This window comes from Centropristis striata, chromosome 2 (assembly GCF_030273125.1).
Source record: "Centropristis striata isolate RG_2023a ecotype Rhode Island chromosome 2, C.striata_1.0, whole genome shotgun sequence".
In the NCBI taxonomy this organism is placed as follows: domain Eukaryota; kingdom Metazoa; phylum Chordata; class Actinopteri; order Perciformes; family Serranidae; genus Centropristis; species Centropristis striata.
The window spans coordinates 41,482,900-41,495,604 of NC_081518.1; the positions used below are offsets into that span (position 1 = coordinate 41,482,900).

The window sequence follows — 12,705 nt, forward strand, 5'->3', positions numbered from 1 at the left end:
CCCATGTGTCTCCGCGACCATAATGGCTTCAAAACAACAGCCCAAAAACCAATGGGTGATGCCACAGTGGCTATATGTCCACTTATTTGCTGTATGTGTGCTTAAAAAAGGGAAAAAAACACAGCTTGTATGAACATTTGCAGAGAGTGTGACATCCTCCAGTCAGTTAGCAGCTCGTCTAACCATGCTGGCTCACAAATATCTGCTGCCATGGGTGCTGGAGGTTTAGGCATGGTGTACATAAATATGTACCAAAATTATTTCATCCTCTTTTTACTAACTCAAAACACAAAAAAATAGCTGCTGCATCTTAATAGTTTATATTCCCTCTCACAATAAGTGGAATTCAAACTCCAGTTCAACTCTAAGTCACGTTAAAAATAAATTCCCCGTTTGAATTTTTAATTAAAGTCTTTTATGACGTCTTCACCGAGTCATAAGCAATCAACCTACTCAGCCCTACTACATTTAAACACTTTGATAACTTAACTAAATGTTCACACTCCTCCAACATTACACCAGTCCGGTCTTTCATCAAACTCATCTGCGATGATGTTACACTAATTGGATGTTCTATAATTCATAATAGCAGAAGTTTTTCTTGGAACTCTGCCTTTCATTAAAACACAATAGAGAAGACCGGTTGTTAGCAAAGATTTGTTAATATTTCATCAGATAGACCGTCGGTGCATGTCCGATTCCACAAGCATAACAACAGGCAGTTGCGGCTAGGATAAAGGCAATTAGCCAGACTTCGATAACAGACGGCCTCTACCCCCTAAAAGCTTTTCACATGTTTCTGGCATCCTCTACTCGCTGTCCCTAAACACCTCATTTCGTTGCCATCGAGAGAGACAGAGCAGCTGAGAGAAGCGACGTAACATAGCGTGTCCCTCTTTGTGCATGCGGCGCTGGCACACAAAAGCACATACACCAGGATTCTTTGAGAACAATTTTAACATCGTGCATACTCGGCCCTGATTCCCATTAAGCATTCATGATTCATCTGGATTTTATATTATAACGTTTTGAATTTTTCATGCATCCACCCCCCCCCCCCCCCCCCCCCTTCTTCTCCTCTACTTCCCACCCCCTTTTTCTGATCTGACAGAAAAAAAGAAGAATTAATCAAACATTGGAGGAGGAAAGAGAAAAAAAAAAATCCAAAGTGTCACTTTCTCACACACACAAAGAAGCGTGTGTTTCCATCATCACCACCTGCTTGTTACATCCAGGGTATTTCTTCTTGAAGTCAGTTCATTTATAAGGCTCAGGCTGGATGTGTCACATGCACCTTGGAGACACAAATACAAGGAAGAGGCGTTGTTAGAGGGGTACAGGTGTCTTCACAGGTAGAGTAAAAGTAAGGTTGGAGAATAAAGTATGGGGGGGGGCTGCCCTTTTACGTTCCCCCCACTCCTCTCGTGGCTATTATTTCAGCTATCTTTTTGTTCTTTCTGCAGAAGGGATCATTAAACCGAAATAATTCATTTGTGAGAAAGGTCAAAGCCACAGTCTGTTGGCACCCAGATACCAGAGTTAGGAGTGGTTGCATTGAGAGAGGAGAGAGCAAATGACGGACTGATTGATTTTGCTTGTGTGTGTTTTTTTATTTTTTTATTGTCAACTCAGTGATTGAGGTGAGCAACCTTCTGCTTTCTGCTCAGCAGTGATGATAATCATCATCTTTAATACCTGTTATAGGTGAAGACACCGATCTCCAAGTAAATGTCACATCCGCTGTTTACCGAGGCCGCTTCGTTGTTATTATGTGGTGTGAGGCGAGTGAGGAAGCTAGGGAAGGAGTGAGGAGGGGAAGTAAGGAGGCGGAGGAAGAGGGTTGAGGACTGTCATCTTTTAAGTGCCAGAAATAGGCACTCACTCCCCCCGCACACACACACACCCCGGATCCAAAACTCCCTCCCCATTGTCTCTCCTGCTCCAGCCCACGTGTGCTCCCAGCTAACCGTGAAGCCAAATGCACATCCAGTCGCACAATAACAACATCCATTCTTAACAAGATTACTCCGGCAGTCCCAGTTTGGATGATGGGACGTGTATGGGAGCAGAGGCGCAGGGATAAGCCGCCTGCAGACGCCTGCAGCATTTCACATACGCTGGGCTCTATCCATAGAGAGGAGCTGCCTGGGGAGTGGAGCCAAACACTGAGCCCACAAGAGCACACTGGCACGGGGAGCAGGAATCTTTAGCTGCTACTGCTGCCGCTGCTGCGGCTCATGCCCACCACTACTATGTCAGAGGCAGGGGCCAATTAGCAGGTTTCAGATAATCATAATCTTTTGATTTGAATAATCAGATTTGAATAATTGTAACCTCATTTACTGCTAGTGATGCTTGGCCGGTGTTTTGACTGGAAAACACAGTGCAGATTGAGAAGAAAGCATAAGTGTCCAACATCAGGCTCTTTAATGTTGGCTTCATTTAGTCGTCTATCGGCGCCTGTATAAAATATGATTATACACAGGCCGGCGTTTTGTCTGACAGATCAACAATCGTTTAAATGTCAGCACAAGACAAAGGCCAAGAGGCTTAAGCCTGTTAATTACAAATGCATCTTTTGCTGCTTTGAGAACGATATAATCCAAACAAAGCAAAATCCCTTATTTTGAAAAGAAAATAGAGTAATTTAGCCAAAGCGGCGCACGAGCCAAACGTTTGAGGTGAACCACTTTAATTCCTATAAATTAGTTAGAGCAAAGTTCAAGGCAGAGTGCCAGATGATTTAGCCTGCTAAGCGCTCCACCTCCGCACAGCCAGCCCAGGCCAAGCCCGGTGAGCCTGGGAGTGTGAGGGAGGCAGGAGGAGATGAGAGGAGAGGGGAGGGGGAGCAGTTAAAGAGGGAGCTGGAGTGGGGGAGTGTTGGGCTTAATGAGAGGAGGGGGCTTTTCTGGGTTTTCACTGGAAGAGTTTGACACCGCTGACTGACAAACACTGACATGGGAGAGAACTAATCACAGCCACGCAGTCCAAGGTGAAACCATAAAGGGGCCATTTGCTGTGAATTAACTCTCATGTAGAAGCTGAGGAAAGTGGCCCCCGCGTGAGCTACTCACTGTACAACATGGATTTAATCACGCTGAGCCACAGATGTGAGTGATAGCAGCAAGCTTGTTATTTTGCTCAGGGACTCTGAAGCTGTGTGAATGGATGTGCTTTCCTGTTAAATTATAATTGCAGCTGATGCATGTACACAAGAGAGCTTCCAGGGATCGCCGACGAGACGCGTCATGTGCCTCTTTATGATACACTGAACTGAAACATGATTTCAGCTCCCTCATGAAAATACACAGGGAGGAAATACAGAAAGTGATTTAATGCACAGTGGTCGCTGGGTACATGTGAGAGGAGAGACAGGACATTGTGTGCTACGTATGCTCAATGTTTATTAGAGCCCGACTGATATGGGATTTTAGAGGCCGATAGTTTTTAGGCACTTTAAAACAATACTTGACAGGTGATTGGATGAATTATCTGTCAATCACTATGTCACCATCACTAATGTTGTTTTGACTGTTTTGGCATACTTGGCATAGCTGCCAGTAGCTCCCTACAGTAGCTGGTCTAACAACTGGTGTTGGGACACAAACACATGCTTGAACCCTGACGACATTAATTGGCAATCTTGTGATCTTGTGATATCGCGAAAAAAATAACTTAATTATATAACATTTTATCCATTATAAATACAATGTACTACATTGTGAACCAATTCTGGAAATTATATCAGAGAAAATTTAATAAATAGCTATATAAAGATCAGAAGTGTATGTTCAGAGTTGGTCAATTGCTAAAACATTTAAATAAAGAATAAATAGAAAATAAAATAAGTATCTAACACCATTTCTAAATGCCCCCAATTATCGTTTTCTCCATTATGCATTGTGTAAAAATGATTTTCATATTGGCACTCATTGGATATATATATATGTATATACCGATATCATAGACTGTAAACAGTATAAAGATGGCTGCCCATAAGTGAAGCCAAAACACCTTACAGCTTGATGCCCCCTGGTGGCTACAGTATAGGTCATAAACTCCGCCCCCTCAATGTTAGTAGATGAGATAAAAATTACAAAATACACATCAAATACATTTTTCCAAAATACGGTTTCAGTCATTTAAATTTTTCCTATCATGCTGATGTATGCTCAAGTGTTCATTAGGTGTTAATTAGTTATTAGATGCTCAAAAACTGGGGTGTAATGTTATGATTGACAGCTCACACTGTGCTCTGATTGGCTCATATGGGAGTTTGGGCATGAGCTCCACTCTTTTTCACCGCTGTGCAAACTCTGGCTCCAAATGATGCCACCAGCACAGATGGCAGCAGCTGTACCCAGAACATTTTGGCTTAACTTTTGTACAGTGGGAGGAAGTGGAGACACTCTTTACCAATGGATACCGATATGGCTCTGATAGGCCAATATCGATTGAGAATATCAGTCAACAGATATATCTGTCAGCTCTAATGTTTATACGTGTGGGTGTGAATTGATAGAGGGAAACAGAATGAGTAATACTTGAAAAATGACACATCTGCCAACGGTACAATGTGAACATACTCTTCAGTACTTCTATTAAATCATCACTGGCAGGCAGGTAAAATTACTTGGCTGGCAATAACATTTAAGATACGAGCAATGATGATACGTTTGCTTTAAAAGTAATAATGCCAGTGAGCATGAGGTCAACATTAAATTGGAAGCACAACAGAATCCGGGCTGCAATATCTGCTCAAAACACATATCGAGCAGTTTAGAAAGGAATCTCTTATAAATATGACTCCGCTGACACCCCAGCAAATGTTTGTAAAGATACACCAGCTATAAAGCTTCATGGACACACTGTATTTACTGTTGCACACATAACCCTCATGTCTAAATATACTCCATCCAAGCCTGTGTCTGCTCATCTCATTTTAGTCCATAACACTCCCGAATGGACTACTGTACGACACACACATGCACATACACATACGCAGCTTGTTAATGGGAAGCAGGACGAGAACACAAAGCCATAGACAACCTGTCAAGCTCTTCGAGGGCAGCACTAATGTGATCCCACAGCTCTATCAGAGCCACCGCTGGGCCCAGTGTTTTATTACAGACCGGGAGGGACAGACAGAGGGAGAGATTGGAAAGGAAGAGGGAGACTGTGACCATGGCCCATTGATATAATGGCCCTGCCGGCCTCAGTGATATACAGTACAGGTGAGCCTCAGGGAAAGAGAGCATGCTAACCGAGCAGGGAAAGGAGGTAGAGGCAGAGGACAGAGGGATGTTAGCATGTGCTTTTTTTTTTTCTAAATTACACAAGACGAGGGGATGGAGATCTAAGGTCTGAGAGACAGAGGAGCTGCTGCTAGACTGCAGCTCAATACAGATCTTTGAGGTGCTGCCTGAAGAGAGATTACAGAGCTGTATTCCAGGAGCTGTTGTGGGTGTGAGAAAACCAAATGCAATGAAATGAAGTCCAACAAACATCGACGGGTTTTCCTTTTCTGGATTTAATGACAGCTTCTTGATGCAACCCTCTCACTATGGCACTGGAACCTGTGTCTAATTTGGGCTATATTTCAGAATTTATTATATCCGAGCCAATGCTTATAATTTGTGTGTCATAATGGCTATCAATCACTTCAACAATTCAGCTAATATTCTCGTTAACTCCCACTCTTCATCCATCAATCAAAGGCAGAGCCAGATATCGGCTCAATTGTTGGAGCAGCGATAAATGCAGATTAAGATGGGGGATCTGTGCTAATCAGGGACCACATTGCTAGACTCAGAAACAGGGGCAATTCAGTTGAAGTAAAGTTTAGAGTGAAGAAGTTCTGAGAACATTATGATATGAGTATATGAAGGCCATTCTCATGCTCAGGTGTGTCTCATTAGTTGTTGCAGCAATTTTTGGAGTGATACTAGATGAATTTGGTGCTAAATTTAACATTTTTCTGACCACTCAGGTACTGATAATGATGGTCAGAGATCCCTGCAAAGTACCACATCAAGACAGCAATACCGTGAGGGACACCATGGAAAAATCCATGCTGGGATTTGGTATCAAAAACTTTTGACATTCTGGAGATTTCTGCAGGAATTGCATTTTTCAGCAAATTGGATGGTGAGCACTTATTTTCTGGAAACTGCTGAGAAATCCCCTTATTGTCAATATACCTAGGAAAGCCATACATCCTCCAATTCCCCTAGGTCTCTAGTTTGCGGTTGAAAAGTTTCACGAGGCTGTGATTATTCTAGAGGACATTTTATACAATGAGGTGAAGATTTAAAACATGCTCTCACAACAATGAAATGGCTACTTTGGAGACTTACATCATCAAACAGGAGTACAACCAGAAGCATTGCATCCACAAGAGAATCAGCTCTCCAGTTATACCTAATTTATTCAATCCCAAGACTGTTTAGGGACATGCAGAAATATTTAAATGCAATAAGTTAAAATAAAACTTTCATACTGCATGGTTTCTAACACAAACCGCTTTGGATTTGCATGAGTTGGGCATGTCTGTACAAGGGAGACTTTGGGTACAGATAGTGTCCATTTTCATGTAGATACACTACCGGTCAAAAGTTTTAGAACACCCCAATTTTTCCAGTTTTTTATTGAAATTCAAGCAGTTCAAGTCAAATGAACAGCTTGAAAGGGTACGAAGGTAAGTGGTGAAATGCCAGAGGTAAATAAAAAAAGGTAAGGTTAACCAAAACTGAAAAATAATGTACATTTCAGAATTATACAAGTAGGCCTTTTGCAGGGAACAAGAAATGGGTTAACAACTTAACTCTATGGAGTCTTGGGCTATTTTGTCCATTTTTGAATTATTTTCATGTCTTTGTAAGTAATTTTGTGTCTTTTTTGGTCATTTTGTGTCTTTTTTAAGTCATTTTGTGTCTTTTGGTGTCTTTTTTCATCATTTTGTGTCTTTTTTTTGGTCATTTTGTGTCTTTTTTTAGTCCTTTAGTCCAACATAAAATGTGATTTTGAATCTTTTTTTACTTTCAAAACACTATCATGCTCAATAAAGAATTTTAAATGTTGCAAATGTGCATTCATTTCAGAGTACACTGAGACATTAAACTGCATCATTTTCAATTAAATTCTGGAAAAGTTGGTGTGTTCTAAAACTTTTGACCAGTAGTGTATATTTGGGTCAGAAGTCAAGGGACCCCTCAGCCCTGCCAGTTTTTTCCTTACAAAAATGTTGCCTAACTTTAGATTTTATTTCCTTTCCAGCAAGATGTCATGAAATTGTTGATACCAATGGATTCCTTAGGTTTTCTAGTTCCATATGACACTGGTTTATTCATTCACTGTAACATTAAAACTGCTACAGTGACCCCGAACCCCCCCTTAGAACCGTCATTGCTCAGCCAAGAAGGGGGATCAACCTTTGGTCTAAACCAGCAGCAGTAGGGCTCCTGGCAGGGCCAGGGAATCCCAGACAGCTGCATTCAAGACTCAATCTCGTCTTAGCTTTGCCTCGCTGCCTCGCATTGCCAATGCCAAACACTTGGAGAAATTTTAACAATGTCATTGTACCACACCCCATCGGCCCTGGAGGCAAGCTTACTTGGGCTCAAGAGTCGCTCTCTCCATAATCACCCCGTCACAGAGAAAGAGAGAGAGAGGGGCGGAGGTGGAGGTGGGGGACAGAGACAGAGAGAGGCAATCCAGTCGAGCAGAAGTAGCTCGCATCAGTATTTATAGACTGATGTCCCACATCTTGTACTAGCAGCGCAAAGTGCAGAAAGCAACAAAAAGTTCTGAATTGAATTGGGAAAACATCCCAGATAAAGATGGTTTCCTGAGGTCCAGGTGGTAAAAACTCCAATCTTAACTTGTATCAAAGAGAGCCATGAAAATCCCACTTTATCAGCCACACTATTCAGTAAATAAATAAACACATATTAAGTGAACCTGCTTTCACACACAACCAAGCTGTGATCTCTTATCAGTTCCATGTGAATGCACCTCTAAAGGGGAAAACAAGAAAGAAGGATTAAACCATTTCAGACAAGTCAGTACTAGAAAAGGGTCTTCAATTTTGGGGGGAACACAGTAAACATCACTTATATAGCAGAATATCACCTCTGCTTCAAGCAATATGCCCTGCAGACTTCCATTACAGCACCAATCTGATACTACTGTGGCCCCTCTTGTTGGGAATCCTGTCAAACAGCTTGTTTGGAAGAATAAAGCTTGCGTTTCTTTCCCCGAGCACACACACAAAGACAAAGCAATTTTTTTTCCCGGACATATCCCTTTTCTTTGCTGAATCAAAAATCAAAGCCTTTTTTCCCTTTCTGTATCACTGTCTTGCACAATCTTGCAGTTCAGTCTGAATTGATGAATATTAATGGTTGATTATCAATTCTCTTTGTGAGAAATCACATACAATGCTGTGGTCGATAAAAGCGTTGGACAATGGGATGGGAGATCAGTCAATTTAGCACATCTGCACTACAATTGGGAAGACCGGAATCCATCATTATCAATCCCCACACACCATATGCTAAATGATCGCCGGGAAGTAAAGGAGTCTGGAAAAGTTACGTCTGAGGCTGTTAGATATTCCAGCGCAAACTGCCATCAATCTGCCTCAGCACTACAAAGGACGGAATTCTGATTTCTCTTTGGTGCAAACACAGCAATTTGTTCACTGTTTGTCTTTTTGTTCTGAGGCAATGTTTTGTCTTTAATGGCCTGGTGTAAATGAGTTGCTTCTTTGTATGTTTGAATAATTGAAATAGCTTTGATTGAAGAGGCAAAATGGTGGGAAAGCATGGCTGACACTGCATTAGGTTTGTTAAGGTCTGATGCCCAAACAAAGACACATCTTACACCAGATTGCAACAATGGTATGTACTGAAGAATGCTCATTTTATTGTAACCCTGTGAAATCCACAACCCAGATTGAAAGGAATGTTTTCTTAAAAAAATATATATAAATAAAATTAAAGCATTCATCAAAACCAGAAACTATAAAACCAAAATTATCATTGTATTTTCTAGTTACCGGTGTTTTTTTGAGTTTATCATGACACTTTGGTCAGGAAGAATTACCAAAAAAAAAACAGTTTGCACTATTCACATCCTGTGAAAAATATTCTATTCCGCTCTCCTCAGCACAGCTAGGAAGGGATTAATGTCTCTGCTGAGACCAACAGTCAAATAACAAAAACTGTGAAAGTTGGACTGAGCTTCAGGCTGTTTGCACAGATCAGAGAGGAGAGGACATGAAAGCTAGAGGTTTTTAAAATGTAAATAGAATATGAATAGCAGGTGGAGCCCCATTTTTTTCCCTTCAAACAATGGAAACACTGGTGAAACCTCAATTTTCGTAAAAAATAAATAAATCAGAAATTCAACTTATGTTTCTTTATTCATGATTTATGGCATTTCAAATTTCCTCCACTGCACAGAAGAAATATTTTAGCTTTCCTGACTTCTGGCTATGATTGTGCTGTTTCCATAGAAGTGCAGAGTTCTATATTGCAGTGAAAAAGTAGCATGACAGGAACAAAAAAACGCCCTGAAACTTCTCGGGGTTCAAAGAGTTAAAACCCCGGCTACACTTTTCCATTATGGCTGTGTAATGGTAAATCAAGAGCCGCTCTACCTAAAAGTACCCTCTGCTTGCCTCCCAATGGCCTACATGAGAGTCTTAACTCGCTGAAGTGGCATCTCCCACTCGTCGTCAACAATGAGCAAACGCGTCGTCCCCTGGCTCGGTCTATGTGAGCGATACGTTCAAGCCTATCTACCTTCACACTTCATTTTCCTATTTCTATTCTTAATGACGGGTTATTTCTGAGCCGTCCCTGGCTCATGATGAGTAATCCTAAAATCCCTTCCAACACCGTGTTCGTTTTAAGCTAGAGCCCGAGCAACAAGCTTTCACAGCTGTCTCCCCTGCTTCACTTTAACAGGTACTGCATGTCTGCTCCCCGACGCCAACGGGACTGACGGGGGCTGACGAACACGCCGCTCAGTGAATCACAATGTCAAGAAACGATGCACTGAAGAAGAACAGCAAAAGGGAAGGGTGCTGTCACGCCTTGTGGCCGTCCTTCTCACTCTTCCACACCTCCGCCTCCTCTAACCCTCCTTTCTGCTGCTTTTCCTGCGTTTATGCTAATAGTCTCTGCTGAGAGAGAACGCGGCGAATGACACACCGTTAAAAATCGATGGTACAATCTCTCTCTGTCCCTCTCACAAACACTATCTCTCACTCTCCTTCCCAGTGTTAGTGTAGTTGAGGTGAGCCCGGTCGCAGACAGAAGATTGGGGATGCACGTATAATTAAACCTCAGAGTGCTCCAGCAATAAAAAACTATGGGATGGAAAGAGTCCAATCTTGGCCTGTACTTCCTTGATAATAGGCCCACAACCACAGACACAGGCGGCCTCACACGCACTGGAGGAAATTGTGCAAAATACACAGAGAGCTGTATGACCCATTTGAATCACACCTCCCACCCATTTGATTCATTTTTTAATTAAGCGTGAGAAACACAGAGAAAGGAGAAGAAAAGGGACTGAGAGGAGGAGAGATTTATAGTCTTAAACCAATACAGTGCCATCTTGGTTTAACATAGGACTTATCTTAGCTCTACCAGGCATAGTCATGAGCACTTAACCTTGCAGTGAACGCAACCCATCATCATCACCTCGCCGAGTTCTTCTTCACCCAGATCTGCCCCCCTACCCCGCACCCAATCCTTGAATGTCCTTCAACAGGAAGATGCTCATACTGTATGTAAAACTAACCGATCCTTCAGTCATGTTTGTGGGAAAAGCATTTACTGAGGCCTTGAGAGAAAGCATCCTTCAAGACCGGGAACTTGATTTTGTGCCACCAATCCTCTGTTGACAATCCGAAGAGCATTTCACACTCGGGCCACAGGCGCACAGCAAAGTGTGTGAGCTTGGAATTATGAATCACAACTCTGTTATTCACATTTGTCGACAGTGAATGTCATTTTATTCTTGTGTGGCTTTCTTTTTTTGCCGTTTTTTTGGTTTAAAATACACAAAATGCACTTTCTATGAAGCCCATGTCTATAATGCAGTAGAAATACACTTAGAATCTTCATGTAGAACTGCATTTTTATAGTTACAAGTACTCATGAATATTATAATGCCTTATAACAATAACGGCAGCTCTTTATAAAGCATTTTATAATGATTTAGAAGGTCAAATATCATAAGACTTCCTTTTGTGAGCCCATGCTTATGATGCATTGTAACCATGCTTATAATTATAGCCTGACCAGTATGGAATTTTTGAGAAAAATGCAATACCATTTTTGGAGGGAAGAAAAATAATAATCAGAAAATACAGATATGGCAGCCGATAAAGTGAAATTCTGAGCTACAATGAAAATAGACCATTTTTATGTGAATTTTGCACCTATGCAAACAATTTTTTTTTTTCAACAAATAAATCGATTAACGAATATTTGACATTATCATACACACTGTGTATTACATTGCCAACCAATTCTAAAAATGATATCTGAAAAAATAAAGAATAAAAAATGTATTTTTATATATATATAAATAAGCATCAGTACTGTGTGTTCGGTGTCAGTCAACTGCTGACTGATTAATTAACGAAAAAAAATAAAAAATAAAATAAGTGGCCACCATCTCAAACTCACCCTTAGTTCTGTATTTTATACAGTGTAAAAAAAGGTTTTCATATTGGCGCATATTGGAAAACATGCACGGCGATATCAATAAATACAGATATGTCTTTGATAGGCCGATATTGGCTAATAATATCAGTCAACTGATAAATATATCGGTCGGACTCCACTTATAATGCAAAACAGGGTTAGGATACCCAAACTATATAGTCATATAATAATGCATTATTACAGTGATTATAATAGATTAGAAAAAATATCATGTGTTACAGCTATAAGAATTATATTACACTATGGTCCTTGTAAAAACAGTGCTATACAACGCTATGAGCAGATTATAATGCATTATACATATAAGCATCATAGAAAGTGTGACCGAAACATTTTCAGGTATAAAATCTATAAACATATATTCAGGTTATCCATCAATTCTTTGATGCTCAATATCTCAAAGCTGAGATTTAACCTTTAAATTCCAAGCTCACATACGGTCACTGTGGCCCCGGTGAGTGCTTGTTTGTTCCAGCATTCTGATGAGCAGCCATTGTCGTATCCTGCAGAGGCTGCCTAATTGACTCGCTTGAAAAATTAATGCATCACTTAACAGCATTTTTGTGTTCGTATGGTATTTAGAAAACACAGGTGCAAATCCCACATGGTGGCAAATGTTTAATTGATGCAGCCATATGACAATGCTCGAGATAGAAGAAGAAAAAAAACAAGAAAAAAAAACCAAAAGGAAGTTAAATTAGAAGAATTTACTTGCACCACGCTCATTTTTTCTTGTGCGAGCGTTTGGCTTAACTGCTGGCAGGTGCCAGGTTTAAAAACGAATTTCAGTGCAGCGCAATGGCAATATGTCATAAACAAGAAAGACATACCCAGCAATTATCAAATATTAGGCACCGCAACACTGTTTGCAAAAGCTATTACTGGACGAGATCAAATATGCTTGATGGCCTGCATTCCTGTCCATGCCAGAGTGGCTGGGTGATATTCTGGGGGAGGGAAG

General features: G+C 40.9%; 1 protein-coding gene across 2 annotated transcripts in view; it reads right to left on the reverse strand.

The window, feature by feature from the left end:
• cdh8 (cadherin 8) overlaps window positions 1-12,705 on the reverse strand; it is a 132,958-nt gene that overhangs the window by 116,663 nt on the left and 3,590 nt on the right. The window lies entirely within an intron of this gene.